The 17,360-nt window shown below is 45.3% G+C and overlaps 1 protein-coding gene and 1 long non-coding RNA gene across 2 annotated transcripts in view; one reads left to right on the forward strand and one right to left on the reverse strand.

The window, feature by feature from the left end:
* Positions 1–17,360, reverse strand: part of LOC139027782 (uncharacterized) — a 663,342-nt gene that overhangs the window by 373,442 nt on the left and 272,540 nt on the right. The gene's annotated exons all lie outside the window — the stretch shown is intronic.
* Positions 1,127–17,360, forward strand: part of nrxn2a (neurexin 2a) — a 365,106-nt gene continuing 348,872 nt past the window's right edge. Inside the window, exon 1 of the mRNA XM_070443705.1 lies at positions 1,127–1,392. The gene's annotated coding sequence lies outside the window, so the exon portion shown is untranslated. The remainder of the gene's footprint in view (positions 1,393–17,360) is intronic.

Consider the following 17,360-nt stretch of genomic DNA (forward strand, 5'->3'; position numbering starts at 1 on the left):
GGTCATTTCATGGAGTCTGAAGGAAGAAACCACATGGAAAAAGTGGTAAATTAGATCCAAAAATGGATTTTCACCAAGTCAAATGAATGTGTTGAGGTTTCCTGTTGCTTGTATCTAAACCAAAGTATATKATTTTAATATTGTTCTATACATCAGTTGGTCTCTAAGCTTCAATATTAGGTCCTAAACCTAGCATTAAAGTGCGTCGTTGTAGCTGTGTGGGATAATATCGTAAAAATGTTTGCCTTGGGGTAAATTGAGGCAAATGTTAGTGTTTTCTTCTCAGGCATAATGCAAGGCATTACCATTTGGATATGAGGTAACAGGGCTTGGCCTATGTTAAGTGTTTAAAAAAGTACAAAGGGTTTGTTTTTTACATTTACATTTACATTTAAGTCATTTAGCAGACGCTCTTATCCAGAGCGACTTACAAGTTTTTTAGGTGTTCTGTCTGTGTTTAAAAGATGCTTAAAATGATTAAAGACAAAGGGATTGTGTTTGGGAAACTAAGACATGTTTTTAAAAAGGTAGTGGTAATATTTTATTCAGTGCAGAACTTTGTAGCTGGCTCAACTTACCCCTATATTTCCCTTGGCGGAGTGATGCTGAATGTGGGAAAAAGCCCACAACTTTCCCTCCCACTCTCCCCTACTGAAACAAGGTTATTACTGAGGGAGATTTCCAACCCATATGACCTTGTCACACTGCATTAACAGTTATGTGGAACACATGGAACACGGCTCCGAGGCCAGTTATCGTGTGTAACATTTACATGAAGGCCAGAGTATGTTGCATGTGAAATAGGCTACATAACATGAAACATTTAAAAAGGAACAATGAAACGGTTTGGTGAAGTTATATTCAAAATGCTCATGCTGAAAGTTGCCACCGTTATAACAGCTGTCCTTGAGTTAATCAATTAATTTGGTGGTTACGATAATGCTCTCAAAATGTTCCAACGCTGTGGCTATATTTGATCGGATAATAGGGAGATACAGCTTGAACCCATTAACGGTGTGATTGTCCTCCATGGCAACGCACATGTAAGTTTCATTGGGAGTGCAAATGATTGGTCAACTGCTGCTGACCGCGCCCTCAACCATATACGGAACAATCAGCACCGGTGAGTACGGGGATTGATGCTTCTGCTGCTACCTTCAGTGCGGCGTAGGAAGATAACCATTGTCTAATGCGGGGATTCAGGTGGATCGGCTGGGCTCATAACGGCATGTGAGTCTGAAGTCTGTCCTTCCGGAAGACGAAGAAGTCTGCAGCATATCACCTCCATGTAAATATTCAAAAGACCGCAGGAATTCTGCCCCGAACCCCGGGATAATTCTAACAAACCACGTTGTCTTTCTATCGGGTGTTGGAGCACAGAATAATGCCCAGGTGAGACCACTACACATTTCTCTGGGGAATGACCTCGATAAATAAACATTGACATATTGTTCCATGTGTTGCAGTAAATATTGTATCCGTAGACTCCGACCCGTGGTTTGATTTAGCAGGACGGATCTCTCTCGCTATCACCAGACCTGTGGTTGTCTGCACTAGCCTACAAATATCCTGCTTTCCAATCATTAAATAATCATTGTCTGTCAAGTAATAGGACATGCGTTATATTTATGCTATAAATGAGGCTTCTCGGAGTCATTCCGTTTCTTTATGTATTGACTGGGTTAGAGCAGCATCAATTGAGGGGAGAGGACAGTCAAACTCATAGACATATATATCTATGAGAGCATAAAGTCGCTTAATTGCATGCGYGTAGTAATGGCTTGGCAAGCTTGCCCGCAGATTTAGCTTGTTTGCTGGCTCACATCACGCAATAGTGAATAGTGTGAATTAGACAGTGACGTGTAGTAGCCTATAAGCAGATGTAGACAACGGGCCAGTTTTACACTTGGCGAAACTATTGTCAAGGTGGTGCTCTGTGTTTTAGGTGACACAGTCCCTCCAATAATGTAGAGTATAATCATGACCATTTTTGTCATTTCATCGCATTTGTTTCCTCTGGAATGAAGTAAGCTTCTGCTCCAGACATTGGCGAGACTCTCWCACACACACACACACACACACCTGGGGGCATCTCCCTGTCTGTGAGAAGTAACTGAACTTAAACACATAAGGCCAATTCAGGCCTCTGGTGGTGTATCTTCTCAGCTCCCCGTTAAGGGTAACACACCATCGGCACCTTACTGTCAGCCGGTAGAGGTGTCCTAGTGTGATGCGCTTTATTACCAACTGTCCACAGCTCTCTCTCTCAATTAAATGGGCTTTATTGGCATGGGAAACAGATGTTTACATTACCAATGCAAGTGAACTAGATCATAAACAAAAGTGAAATAAACAATATCTTTCTCTCTTTTTAATGATGTAGCATCATCCCACCTGCACCTCACACCCCAGTGGTCAAACTGATCCAGCAGCAGGGCCTCACTCACTCAGACTTGGAACTGCAGCGCACTGACCGATTAGCCTCCTAGGGTGATCTGATTACATGTTTAAATAGCTTACAGATAGGATTTGTTTGATTTTTGTCTTTCTGGACCATCTGATTAGTGGTCAAACGTAGCCTACAGCTACCTGATAATCAGCCCTGTTCAAACAGAGTAAAGAGGTAGCCTACAGCTGTCTGATAATCAGCCCTGTTCAAACAGAGTAAAGAGGTAGCCTACAGCTGTCTGATAATCAGCCCTGTTCAAACAGAGTAAGGAGGTAGCCTATCGGATACAGAGGAAGCTTCTTATTCCCATCAATTACATATTTTTGTTTGTGTTGATCCTTTCTTTAGCCATTTGTCACTTGAGATAAAAATCATATCTCTTTTTTGGTGAGAGGCCTGACCAGAAGGGCAGCTTGAGTATAAAAACAACACAACAATCACATAATCTGGATGTGTCATACAACTCCATATAGAGCATGATGAGGAGGTGGCTCTGGAAGGACCAGGATGACTGTTGGATTCCTTCCCCCATGTTCCTTCTCTCTCACAGTGCCACTAATGACATGTCTTCTCGCCTAGTGCTAGTGTTTTAATTGCCGTGAGAAGGGACCAAATTAACAGTGTAGACGTGACAGAGATTACCTTGTAATTGTCTAATGGCCAGTGGCAATCAACATGTTAATGGTAATGAGTTATTAGGGAAGGGATGGCAGGTAGCCTAGCGTTTAAGAGCGTTGGGCCAGTAACCGAAAGGTTTCTGGTTTGAATCACCCGATAAGAGCATCTGCTAAATTATTAAACTGTGAATGTATGATGGAGTGGGTAGAAAGAATGATCTTATTTTCACTGGTCTCTCTTTCGGTTGCCATACTGTGAATCCAAACAATAGTAAAACACACTGATTTCTTAGTTKTATTAATCTCTATCTAGAAGCAGATGAGATGACTGCTGATCTACTCAGTGAGATGGTATCTAATTTCAGCACCACACTTGTGTATGTCCCAGCCTTTGAACAAAGCTTATTTATAAGCAACAGTTTGTATGTGGAAAGCTGCTGGATGTCTTTACTTTACCACCCTAAGGATGTTACTGCAGTGAACATTGAACCGTCTGTTGTCCTAAGAAACATGGTTGCTTCCTGCTCCAGAGCTGTGATGCATTAGAGCTGATGTTATTTTCTCTGTCACATCACAGCTGACAGAGTGCTGCCTTCATCTCACTGGAACTGTTTCTGTTGTATTTATAATGAGGGAAACTCAGCCTTAGACTGTTGCCCGTTGAGGGATAAAATAAATAGATATATTTACGCAATTTGTTTAAAAAAAAATGGAAGCTACTGGATAGCCTTTTTTCATCATGTACATTCTTGATATAATTGTATTATTTGAATGACAGCTGTAGAGACTTAACTAATGCAGCACTATTTGGTTTGTAAGTAGATTTGATTTTCTTCAGAAATGTTTCAGTCAAAGCATATCAGTCAATATGCAGTGAAGGAGACAGGGAGTTGTGCTTGAGGTGATGATGAGCCCAGTTGGAGATGACGTGTGTGTGTCTGTGTGTGTGTGTGTGTGTGTGTGTGTGTGTGAGAGTTGGCGGGGTTATAAACACCATGTGTCACTCTGGCTTGTGTGTCTCCTTCTCCATCATGCCCCACCAAGGTCATGTCCACAGACTGAGCACGGTGGCCCTGGCCCACTGCACTCCTGGCCCTGCCAGAGAAATGGGCCCTGCCCGGGGAGCACTGCTGCTTTTAATCAGGCCTGACGCGTGACTCAGCCGCATGCCAGCTGTACATACAGCCAAACAGAGATCGCTTCCCTGGATGACCAAGAGGAAAAAAGGTCACTGTTGAGATATTTGTTTCTCTACACCTTCAGGGATCACTGCTTTATGTATTTCATTCTGGGGCTTTGGCTCTGTTGAACTTTGCTTACTAACTGGAATGATTTGCTTTATGCCGTAGGTTCCCATGTGCACATGACAATAATACAAGGCATTATGTGGAATACAAGGCATTATGGTGGAAATCCCATGTGGGTCTCTGTGCTATTTTCTTGAGGAAACACTTGAGATTGATTGTATTTATATCCAGAAGGATAATACTAAAATCCAGGAAGGGTGAACATTGGAAATGACTGAAGAAAACAAGCAGCACTAACAGCTGATTGACAAAGGGTATCTGATTGGTACCTATTAAAAACAGAGAATAACAGCCCAAAATAACTGCAAGTCGTTATAAATCCTGAGAGGCTGCTTAGATGCCACGTATACGGAACAGATCTGGAGAATAGCAAGAGGAGGAAATCTGGAGGAGAAAGCAGGAGAGAGGAGGAGAAGAGCGAGAGGAGGAGATCTGGAGAATAGCGAGAGGAGGAGATCTGGAGAATAGCGAGAGGAGGAGATCTGGAGGAGAAAGCGAGAGGAGGAGAAAGCGAGAGGAGGAGATCTGGAGGAGAGAGCAAGAGAGAGGAGGAGATCTGGAGGGGAGAGAGGAAGATAGCGAGAGAGAGGTGGAGGAGGGAGAGGAAATCTAGAGGAGATCTGGAGGAGAGAGAGGAGGAGATCTGGAGGAGAGTGAGGGAGGAGATCTGGAGAGGAGAATATCTGGAGGAGAGATGGCGAGGGAGGAGATCTGGAGGAGAGAGAGCGAGGAGGAGAGAGAGCGAGGGAGATCTGGAGCAGAGAGAGCGATTAAGGAGATCTGGAGGCGAGGGAGGAGTTCTGGAGGAGATCTGGGGGAGAGAGGAGTTCTGGAGGGAGAGGAGGAGATCTGGAGGCGAGAGAGAGGGAGGGGAGATCTGGAGGAGATAGAGCAATTGAGGAGATCTGGAGAAGAGAGAGAGAGGAGAATATCTGGAGGAGAGAGATGGCGAGGGAGGAGAGCAAGGAGGAGAGAGAGCTAGGGAGATCTGGAGCAGAGAGAGCGAGGAGGCGAGGGAGATCTGGAGGAGAGAGAGCGAGGAGATCTGAGGGAGAGGAGGAGAGCGAGAGGAGGACATCTGGAGGAAGAGGACATCTGGAGGAGAGGGAGAGCAAGGAGGAGAGAGAGCGATTGAGGAGATCTGGAGGAGAGCGAGGGGGAGTGGGAGATCTGGAGGAGAGAGTGGGAGATCTGGAGGAGAGGGAGAGGAGGAGATTTGGAGGAGAGCGAGGGAGGAAGAGTAGATCTGGAGGAGAGAGGGAGAGGAGGAGATCTGAAGGAAAGAGGAAAACATTTGGAGGACAGAGATGGGAGGAGATCTGGAGGCGAGAGAGAGTGAGGGAGCAGAGCAAGAGCGGGGGAGATCTGGATGAGAGAGGAGAATATCTGGAGGAGAGAGAGCGAGGGGGAGATCTGGAGAAGAGGGAGAGAGAGGAGGAGATCTGTGGAAGAGCGAGAGAGAGAGGAGGAGATCTGAGGAAGAGCAAGAGAGGGAGAGGAGGAGATCTGTGGAAGAGCAAGAGAGGGAGAGGAGGAGATCTGTGGAAGAGCGAGAGAGGGAGAGGAGGAGATCTGTGGAAGAGCGAGAGAGAGAGAGAGGAGGATATCAGGAGAAAGAGTGAGAGGAGATCTGGAGAAGAGAGAGGGAGCGAGAGCAGAAGATTTAGTGGTTCTCAGGATGCAGCAACACATTGGATGTGGGAGTGTGTGACTCTCTGGGAATAGCCCATGTTTAAATGAGCTTAAACCAGAGAGAGCTAGACATCACAATGCTATGTTAGATATGCTGGCCACACAGCCTGTTGTAATGAGTCAGTTTGTCTTTCTAGTCCAATTTGCATAACAAGTCATAACCCAATGCAGTGAGTATTGGAAGGGACTTTGCATTTTCAGTAAGTTTACACAGGAAAGTCCTGTATGAGTCGCATTAATAGTCGTACAGGATACGCATGGAACCCACCATCCAATGAAATGTTTACTGGCAGGTTCCTTCTCCACAATGGAACAACAATAAGAAATAACACAATTATAAGAATAGGAACATAAAGTAAATGGCTCAGTAGAATAGAAAACTTTTTTTTTTGCTGCATAAGTTTAATACAGGAAGGCACAGTTTGTACATGGATTTAGCACAGGTGTTGTGAACACATTTTAGTTTATTACATGTTAACTGTGTCAAGCATCACCATGAGTTGTGTAATCGGCTGATAAGGAAACCTAATAGTCGGAGGAGCAAAGAAGCTAGTGGTGATACTGTGTGGAGGAAGTGGTCCTGTCTCTTTATCTCCCACGCTGGGAAACGGTACGTTGAAACTGTCCGCTGATACACACTGTTACTCTGTGACCCACAGGAGGGCAGAATACTCCAACTGTGCTGTTAAATAAGATGTGGCCAGTGTAGTCTATGCCCTTAGAGATATGAAACAGGATATCAGCCTGTCAGGCTAATACATTATGCAGGTACACCTAGTAGTCCATGGAAACAAATGGCAACCCCAACAGAAATGCACCAATGTTGGCCCGCTGCTGTAAAGCAGATTTAGAAAGGACCCATCAGTACTGTGTTGTTAGGGCCAGTCACCCTAGGGATCAGATGTATTAAAGCCATGCCAAACACAGCCATCATTCAATAAAGACTCCCAGTCTCCTCTGACAGAAAGCAGCAGGAGGAGAATGGCTCTGTAGAAGAAGAGCATGATTGAAGGGAAAGGAGGCAGAGAAAGGATTCACCTTTTACAAAACAAGGACCTGGGATAAGATGAAGAAGAAGGGTCTGCTGTTTCTTCCCCAGTCCCTCTTGCTTATCGTGTCACATTGATGCCAGACCTGCGATTTACTTGGGCGCAATCGGTCAGTGAGTGACGCATCAGGCAATGTGTAAATCTTGAGATGTTTAGCAGCTGTCTGGGTGTCCATCCATCACATTGCTCTGTGCGGGGCCCAGGCACTGCTGGTGAGCAGGGCCATGCTGGTAAAAGCTGGAGCACACTCCTATATGTCAATTCACACTGTCTGTCTCTGCAGCTGTTCCCCTGGTAGAGAGATTCATGCTGATTTGGAATAGTATACGCACAGAAAAATCCATCCCTATGCCGCATTGCAAAAAATGCTTGTGCCCTCCCTTAGGATGTCTCTTCTAAAGCAGCTTGTCTCGAGTGTCGTCCTGCCTGCATGTAGATCCTCCGTAGCACATCGATGTCACTGCTCACCAATCCCTTGCAAGGCTCTCAGATTCTGGCTAAGATGCCGTAGCCAAACGTTTCCCCCTGCTGTTGTGGTGCAGAACTCTGAGGGGATGTGTGAGACAGGATGAGGGTTGTTTACCTGACAACTCACCCTGAATCAATTCTTCTGATATCAATAGCTACATACATTCAGTCTGAATCTGCCATCCTAGGAGACGTTTGTGTAACGTTTAAATGAGGGGCGCTCTACAAAACCAATTCATCAACGATTGGATCGTCTCTAACCAATCTAACTAATCAGAGTATCAAAATTGATGAAGTCATCATGTAGACCGGCTCTGGCCCAATCCATCGGATTCTGGGACCAATCAGAACGGTCAGAATGTTCTTTGTGTTCTACAAATCATAGGGGAGGGAGGCAAATCCAGACTCATCGTGGAGAAGGAATGTCCATTTTTCCAGAACGATGTGGATGGGTAGCCAGGCTAGGTTGTTTGCTGCACGCAAATTCATTGTTAGATTTGGTTTATTCTGCATTCTAGGAACTTGACACGGTCCTGTTTTGTGTTGCGTTTTTTRCGAGGATGGAATTACACTTTGCACTGTAGTTTATAATGGTCTTTGCGTTGGAGGATGCTTTTAAGGAAATCTCAGCAATTCAAAAAAATCTTGTTAAGAGTTGTGGAAAAACACCACGGAATGTATTTCATTATCACTCCAGTTCTTTTCAGAATGCTTGTTCAGGTAGTTGGGCAATTTGCATATCCTGACTTAGGTGCTGAAGTGGCAATTTGACAGATGTGCAATTTTGGTTGAGTTTCACTGAGAACCACTGCAGTGATCTCTGATACCTGCAAATCGGAGCTATTTTCTCCATGGCAATTTTCTGTATGATTCTTCTGCGTTAGTGGATGTGTTTTGACAGTAAAGAATATTAGCTCTGCCCAATGAGCACTACTTCACACCCTCTATGTGGGAGTGTGTGAGTAAGAACGCTGAGTTTGAATACAACACTGCAAGATGCACTACAGAATTCTTTGTAACCTTGTGTTATTCAGTAATGGGGCTTGACTTCACTACCTGTGTGTGAGCCTGAGTCACATTAACTGTTGTACAGTAGCACCTCTGTGCTCTTTTATCTGAAAATATGGTCATTCTTTTTGTATGGGGTCCTGTAGGACATATGCTAGTTATACTCTAACAAAGACACATTTAAATTCATTGTAATTCCCTGAAACTTAAAGGGATACTTTGGAATGTTGGCAATGAGGCCGTCCCAGACGACTTCTCAAATGTGAACATAATCAAACCGTTCTGATTGGTCCCAGAAATCGATGGGTTGGACCAGAGCTGGCTAACACGACTCATGAATCATGTCATTTTGACGTCAGCACAAACAGGTTCAGACTGTATGGAGCAATCAGTGGAGCGGAAGTCAATTCAAGTTGTCAGGCAAAGGTTTTAGGGCCAGACTGCAGAGTTTGACAAGATTGTTACTTAAAATCTGGATAGTATTGTAGAGGGGACATTACATAGGTGTAAAAGGCCAGATACTGGTCTGTTTGATGCCTTGCCTGATTAGTTAGTCTGTGGTTTAATTACCCTTGTTGATGCCTTGCCTGACTTTAGTCTGTGGTTTAATTCCTCTTGTTGATGCCGAGCCTGACTATTTAGTCTGTGGTTTAATTCACCTTGTTGATGCCGAGCCTGATTAGTTGGTCTGTGGTTGAATTCCCTGTTGATGCCGATCCTGATTAGTTAGTCTGTGGTTGAATTCCCCTGTTGATCCGAGCATGACTGTTTAGTCTGTGGTTTAATTACCCTTGTTGATGCCGAGCCTGATTAGTTGGTCTGTGGTTGAATTCCTTGTTGATGCCGAGCCTGATTAGTTGGTCTGTGGTTGAATTCCCTTTTGATGCCGATCCTGATTAGTTAGTCTGTGGTTGAATTCCCCTGTTGATGCCTAGCCTGATTAGTTAGTCTGTGGTTGAATTCCCTTTGGTGAGTCGTTGTAATCTTGGTCTTCCTGTATTACATTCTGTGTCCTCTCATTTTTTATGATGATTACACTTTCTCCCCAAGGAGGACTGAGGAAATTGTTTTTGAAGAACTCCATTGTTTTTCCATCCACTATTATCACTCCTCTAAATACACACCACACGCAAACACTCACACGCCAACAACTCACACTCACACACACACAGTAATCACGCAAACACTCACACAATACACCAACCACACACACACACACAGTAATCACGCAAAACCCTCACACAATACACCAACCACACACAAACAACATAGTCTATACATTGTTCTCCTATGATTTCTTTCAGCACTGGTGGCAAGGGTAGTGGGGAGGGGTTGCATTGCTGCTAGTGTTAGCACAATGCATGCTAGCTGTTCCCATAGACTGTCAGTCATTGAGCACACGACTATCCATTTAAAAGCGGTGTCGGCAGAAATATATATACACTGCTCAAAAAAATAAAGGGAACACTTAAACAACACAATGTAACTCCAAGTCAATCACACTTCTGTGAAATCAAACTGTCCACTTAGGAAGCAACACTGATTGACAATAAATTTCACATGCTGTTGTGCAAATGGAATAGACAAAAGGTGGAAATTATAGGCAATTAGCAGACACCCCCAATAAAGAGTGGTTCTGCAGGTGGTGACCACAGACCACTTCTCAGTTTCTATGCTTCCTGGCTGATGTTTTGGTCACTTTTGATGCTGGCGGTGCTTTCACTCTATGGTAGCATGAGACGGAGTCTACAACCACACACACAAGTGGCTCAGGTAGTGCAGCTCATCCAGGATGGCACATCAATGCGAGCTGTGGCAAGAAGGTTGCTGCTTGTCTGTCAGCGTAGTGTCCAGAGCATGGAGGCGCTACCAGGAGAGGCCGATAGAGGGGGCAACAACCCAGCAGCACGGACCGCTACCTCCGCCTTGTGCAAGGAGGAGCACTGCCAGAGCCCTGCAAAATGACCTCCAGCAGGCCACAAATGTGCACGTGTCTGCTCAAACGGTCAGAAAACAGACTCCATGAGGGTGGTATGAGGGCCCGACGTCCACAGGTGGGGGTTGTGCTTACAGCCCAACACCGTGCAGGACGTTTGGCATTTGCCAGAACACCAAGATGGGCAAATTCGCCACTGGCGCCCTGTGCTCTTCACAGATGAAAGCAGGTTCACACTGAGCACATGAGCACATGTGACTGACGTGACAGAGTCTGGAGACGCCGTGGAGAACGTTCTGCTGCCTGCAACATCCTCCAGCATGACCGGTTTGGCGGTGGGTCAGTCATGGTGTGGTGGGGTGGCATTTCTTTGGGGGGGCCGCACAGCCCTCCATGTGCTCGCCAGAGGTAGCCTGACTGCCATTAGGTACCGAGATGAGATCCTCAGACCCTGTGAGGACCATATGCTGACACATGCACATTTGTGGCTCTGTGAGAGTCATTTTGCAGGGCTCTGGCAGTGCTCCTCCTTGCACAAAGGCGGAGGTAGCGTCGGCTGCTGCTGTGTTGTTGCCCTCCTACGGCCTCCTCCACGTCTCCTGATGTACTGGCCTGTCTCCTGGTAGCGCCTCCATGCTCGGACACTACGCTGACAGACACAGCAACCTTCTTGCCACAGCTCGCATTGATGTGCCATCCTGGATGAGCTGCACTACCTGAGCCACTTGTGTGGGTTGTAGACTCCGTCTCATGCTACCACTAGAGTGAAAGCACCGCCAGCATTCAAAAGTGACCAAAACATCAGCCAGGAAGCATAGGAACTGAGAAGTGGTCTGTGGTCACCACCTGCAGAACCACTCCTTTATTGGGGTGTTTCTGTCTATTGCCTATAATTTCCACCTTTTGTCTATTCCATTTGCACAAACAGCATGTGAAATTTATTGTCAATCAGTGTTGCTTCCTAAGTGCAGTTTGATTTCACAGAAGTGTGTGTTGACTTGGAGTTACATTGTGTTGTTTAAGTGTTCCCTTTATTTTTTTTGAGCAGTGTATATATATACTGTATATATAAATATATATATATATATATACTGTATATATAAAAGAATGACATCATATTTTCTGCAGCGGTGGCAACCATATGAATGAATATAGGGAAACCCTGGGCTATACCATTAACAAGCACACATACATCTCCTTTGGAAAGTATTCAGAACCCTTGACTTGTTCCACATTTTGTAACGTTACAGGCTTATTCTAAAATTGATAAAAAATATATAAATCCTAAGCAATCTACACACAATACCCTATCATGACAAAGCAAATGTATTAAAAATAAAAAACAGAAATACCTTACTTACATAAGTATTCAGACCCTTTGCTATGAGACTCAATTGAGCTCAGGTGCATCCTGTTTCCATCAATCATCCGTGAGATGTTTCTTCAACTTAATTGGAGTCCACCTGTGGTGAATACAATTGATTGTACATGATTTGGAAAGGCACACACCTGTCTATATGAGGTCCCACCGTTGACAGTTCATGTCAGAGCAAAACCAAGCCATGAGGTTGCAAGCTCCGAGACAGGATTGTGTCGAGGCATATATCTGGGGAATGGTACCAACATTTTCTTCAGCATTGAAGGTCCCCAAGAACACAGTGGCCTCCATCATTCTTAAATGGATGAAGTTTGGAACCACCAGACTCTTCCTGGAGGTGATGGCCGCCCTGGCGCAATGAAGTGCACAATTCGGGCGTGGAGAAGGGCCTTGGTCAGGGAGGTGACCAAGAATCCGATGGTCACTCTGACAGAGCTCTAGAGTTCCTCTGTGGAGATGGGAGAAACTTTCAGAAGGACAACCATCTCTGCAGCACTCCACCAATCAGGCCTTTATGGTAGAGTGGCCAGACGGAAGAAACTCCTCAGTAAAAGGCACATCACAGCCCGCATGGAGTTTGCCAAAAGGCACCTAAAGACTCTCAGACCATGAGAAACCAAGATTGAACTCTTTAGCCTGAATGCCAAGCGTCACGTCTGGAGGAAACATGGCACCATCCCTACTGTGAAGCATGGTGGTGGCAGCATCATGCTGTGGGTATGTTTTTCATTAACAGGGACTGGGAGACTAGTCAGGATCGAGGCAAAGATGAATGGAGCAAAGTACAGAGAGCTCCTTGATGAAAACCTGCTCCAGGACGCTCAGGACCTCAGACTGGGGCGACGGTTCAACCTTCCAACAGGGCAACTACCCTAAGCACACAGCCAAGACAACGCATGAGTGGCTTCGGGACAAGTCTCTTAATGACCTTGAATGGCCCAGCCAGAGCCGGACTTGAACCCGATCTAACATCTCTGAAGAGACCTGAAAATAGTTGTGCAGCAACGCTCCCCATCCAACCTGACAGAGTTTGAGAGGATCTGCAGAGAAGAATGGGAGAATCTCCCCAAATTCAGGTGTGCCAAGCTTGTAGCGTCATACCCAAGAAGACTCAACTGAAATCGCTGCTGTAATAAGCTGGCTGTTTTGCAGCATCTGCTTACGGGCTCCTCTAGAAGACATCTGATGTGTGTTTATGCAGAGCCAAGTCTACGTTCTAATTCTTGACTTCCACTTAGATCTTTTAGATCTTTTCCCCAGACACGTTTTAAGTGTCAGTCCACCCAGGCCCTGTCGTCTGTGTAGAGATACCACGTGGGACCAAGGGCCTCCTTTTCAGAAGTACCAACATGTGTAGATTCATGCATTTCAAAATGTCTGTGTAGAACTTGTGAAGCATGCAARGGTATCGCAAGCTGCAGGAGGGCCTACTGTGTAACTCATTCAAATGAAGTGCTGTGCCAAGTTTTTGAAATGTTATGGAATGTTTTTGGTGCTGTCAAAATGTCACCCCCTACACTCTCAGAAAAAAAGGGTTGCTAAAGGTTTCTTCAGCTGTTCCCATGGGATAAGCTTTCCCTCTGTGGAAAGGGTTCTACATGGAACCCAAAAGGGTTTTACCTGGAACCAGAAAGCGTTCTTCAAAGGGTTCTCCCATGGGAACAGCCGAGGAACCTGTTCTAGATGGCACCTTTTTTCCCAAGAGTGTAGTTTGTACACAGCCCTACACCAACAACCATCCACTACCATGATATGAAGAGGTATAAAATGATCAGGTAGCTAGTGAACATTCTGTATTTACAGAGTGATAAGCTGAAGGTTACATTGTGTCCTGGGAAACAGAATAYGAGCCATGTTGTAGCAGATAAAAATACAGTCAAGCACAGGCGGCTGGTGACAACTTAATTGGGGACGACGGGCTCCTAGTAACGACAGGAAACTAATCTATGTAATTTAATCAAGCACATCAAACGCATGGTTCCATGTGTTTGATACCGTTCCATATACTCCATTCCAGCCATTATTATTAGCTGTCCTCTCCTCACCAGCCTTCTGTGCAGTCAAGGTATGAGAGTGAGGAGGCTGGAGAGGACAGTTGGAGCACAGTTGAGATGCTAACTGATTCAGAAGGCCAGTGTTGCAGTGTGTTTTGGCTGCTCTCTTCTAGATCTRGTGTCTTGTCCTGGCCATTGCTTTGAACAGACATGCCCAGTAGTGTTCGCTCATTCAACACATGGAGAGCAGCCTATAGACCTCCTTAAGAATGCAAATTACTCCAGGCTTGCATATGGCAGGAAGTTAGCAGCTGCAGCGGAGAGGAACAGATCATACTCCACCTCTCTTATCGCCTCTACCCAAATACTGCTGTGATGTTTCTGTCCACCATGGTTCTAGATGAGAGAGGCAAAGTAAGTGTCTCTCATGGAATTAGGATGATGATGTTAAATACATCAGGGAGGGAGCAGCTTTTACTCATTGTTCCAAAATGGAAACCATGTGAGTCCATTACGGAAGAAGGGCTGTTCTCTCTGAGCCTGCATGATAAATGAGTCAGCCTTCCTTAGGAATATGGAATAACATTCACATCAGTGTGTAAGTCACATCTGTTGCTCCCATTTCCAATGGAAACTGGACTATTTCCTTTTTAAGATTTTCATTTGGAAAGTTGATATTTAAGTATTCTGTTGATTTGAGTGTTCTGTGTGTATTTGTTTGTGATGCCAAACAAATACCATCTGTATCGGTGCTACCATCTGTATCGGTGCTACCATCTGTATCGGTGCTACCATCTGTATCGGTTCAGCCAGTATTTCCCTACAAATAATGGATTTTGATGGAGATAAATAAATACTAGCAATTCCTTGCAGTGTGAATATTAATTTGTACAATAAATGTTAAGTATCAGTTTCAAATTTGCACGGCCCAGGGACCAAAACCGAGCCACTTTAACACAAACACCAAAATTACATCTTCTGACACCATATTCTGGAGGGGAACATTAGCCCAATTGATAGTGTCTTTTTGGCTGCTGTTAACATTATGAAAAGAGATTATTTTGAGGGAGGGGCCAGTCCGTGACGATAGAAAACCCGAATAGGATATGGAGGCTTCCTTACAAGGTATTGGAGTCCCAGTTAAAGACACATTCTACAGACAAAACCAGAAGTCTAGATCTGCATATTTCTGCAGAAAATGTAGATTTAATATCTCTTCACATATTGGGACATTCCTCTCAAGAATATAGTTACCGTTTCTCTTTCCTTATGGAAAAAACAAGACATGCAAACACTACCACCTGCAGAGACGACAAATAATGTCATTCATCATTTGATTGAAATTCCCTGTGAATTACTTCATACCATCAACTGTCAAACACTCATGTTCATGCACACTTATAAAAGTAATGATGAATCCACAAGCCAGCCTACCACAGGCACCTTACCAGCTCTTATATCAACCCCCACTTCACACTGATACAGATGTTAGCACCGATACAGATGCTAGCACCGATACAGATGGTAGCACCGATACAGATGGTAGCACCGATACAATGGTAGCACCGATACAGATGGTAGCACCGATACAGATGAGTAGCACCGATACAGATGGTAGCACCGATACAGATTACTAGCCACCGATACAGATGGTAGCACCGATACAGATGGTAGCACCGATACAGATGGTAGCACCGATACAGATGGTAGCACCGATACAGATGGTAGCACCGATACAGATGTAGCACCGATACAGATGCTAGCCGATACAGATGGTAGCACCGATACAGATGGTAGCACCGATACAGCCATGTAGCACCGATACAGATACTAGCACCGATACAGATGTAGCACCGACACAGATGGTAGCACCGCACACAGATGGTAGCACCGATACAGATGCTAGCACCGATACAGATGCTAGCACCGACACAGATGTAGCACCGACACAGATGGTAGCACCGACACAGTGGTACGCACCGATACAGATGTAGCACCGATAGAGATGCTAGCACCGATACAGATGCTAGCACCGACACAGATGGTAGCACCGACACAGATGGTAGCACGATACAGATACTAGCACCGACACAGATGGTAGCACCGACACAGATGTAGCACCGATACAGATGCTAGCACCGATACAGATGCTAGCACCGACACAGATGGTAGCACCGACACAGATGGTAGCACCGATACAGATGCTAGCACCGATTACAGATGCTAGCACCGACACAGATGTAGCACCGATACAGATGGTAGCACCGACAAGATACTAGCACCGATACAGATGTAGCACCGACACAGATGGTAGCACCGACACAGATGGTAGCACCGATACAGATGTTAGCACCGATACAGAAGCTAGCACCGACACAGATGGTAGCACCGACACAGATGGTAGCACCGATACAGATGCTAGCACCGACACAGATGGTAGCACCGACACAGATGTAGCACCGATACAGATGCTAGACCGATACAGATGCTAGCACCGACACAGATGGTAGCACCGACACAGATGCTAGCACCGCATACAGATGCTAGCACGATACAGATGCTAGCACCGACACAGATGCTAGCACCGATACAGATGGTAGCACCGACACAGATGGTAGCACCGAACAGATGCTAGCACCGATACAGATAACTAGCACCGATACAGATACTAGCACCGATACAGATACTAGCACCGATACAGATGTAGCACCGATTACAGATGGTAGCACCGATAACAGATGGTAGCACCGATACAGATGGTAGCACCGATACAGATGGTAGCACCGATACAGATACTAGCACCGATACAGATACTAGCACGGATACAGATGGTAGCACCGATACAGATACTAGCACCGATACAGATACTAGCACGATACAGATACACCACAGATGGTAGCAGATCGATACAGATATGGTAGCACCGATACAGATGGTAGCACCGATACAGATGGTAGCACCGATACAGATACTAGCACCGATACAGATACTAGCACCGATACAGATGGTAGCACCGATACAGATACTAGCACCGATACAGATGCTAGCACCGATACAGATGGTAGCACCGACACAGATGGTAGCACCGATACAGATACTAGCACCGATACAGATGTAGTACCGATACAGATGGTAGCACGATACAGATGGTAGCACCGATACAGATGGTAGCACCGATACAGATGGTACACCGATACAGATGGTAGCACCGATACAGATGGTAGTACCGATACAGATGGTAGCACCGATACAGATGGTAGTACGATACAGATGGTAGGTACCGATACAGATGGTAGCACCGATACAGATGGTAGCACCGATACAATGGTAGCACCGATACAGATACTAGCACCGATACAGATGGTAGTACCGATACAGATTAGGGTAAGCACGATACAGATGGTAGCACCGATAACAGATGTGTAGCACCGATACAGATGTAGCACCGAACAGATGGTACAG

The sequence above is a fragment of the Salvelinus sp. IW2-2015 genome, linkage group LG5, assembly GCF_002910315.2.
Source record: "Salvelinus sp. IW2-2015 linkage group LG5, ASM291031v2, whole genome shotgun sequence".
NCBI lineage: Eukaryota > Metazoa > Chordata > Actinopteri > Salmoniformes > Salmonidae > Salvelinus > Salvelinus sp. IW2-2015.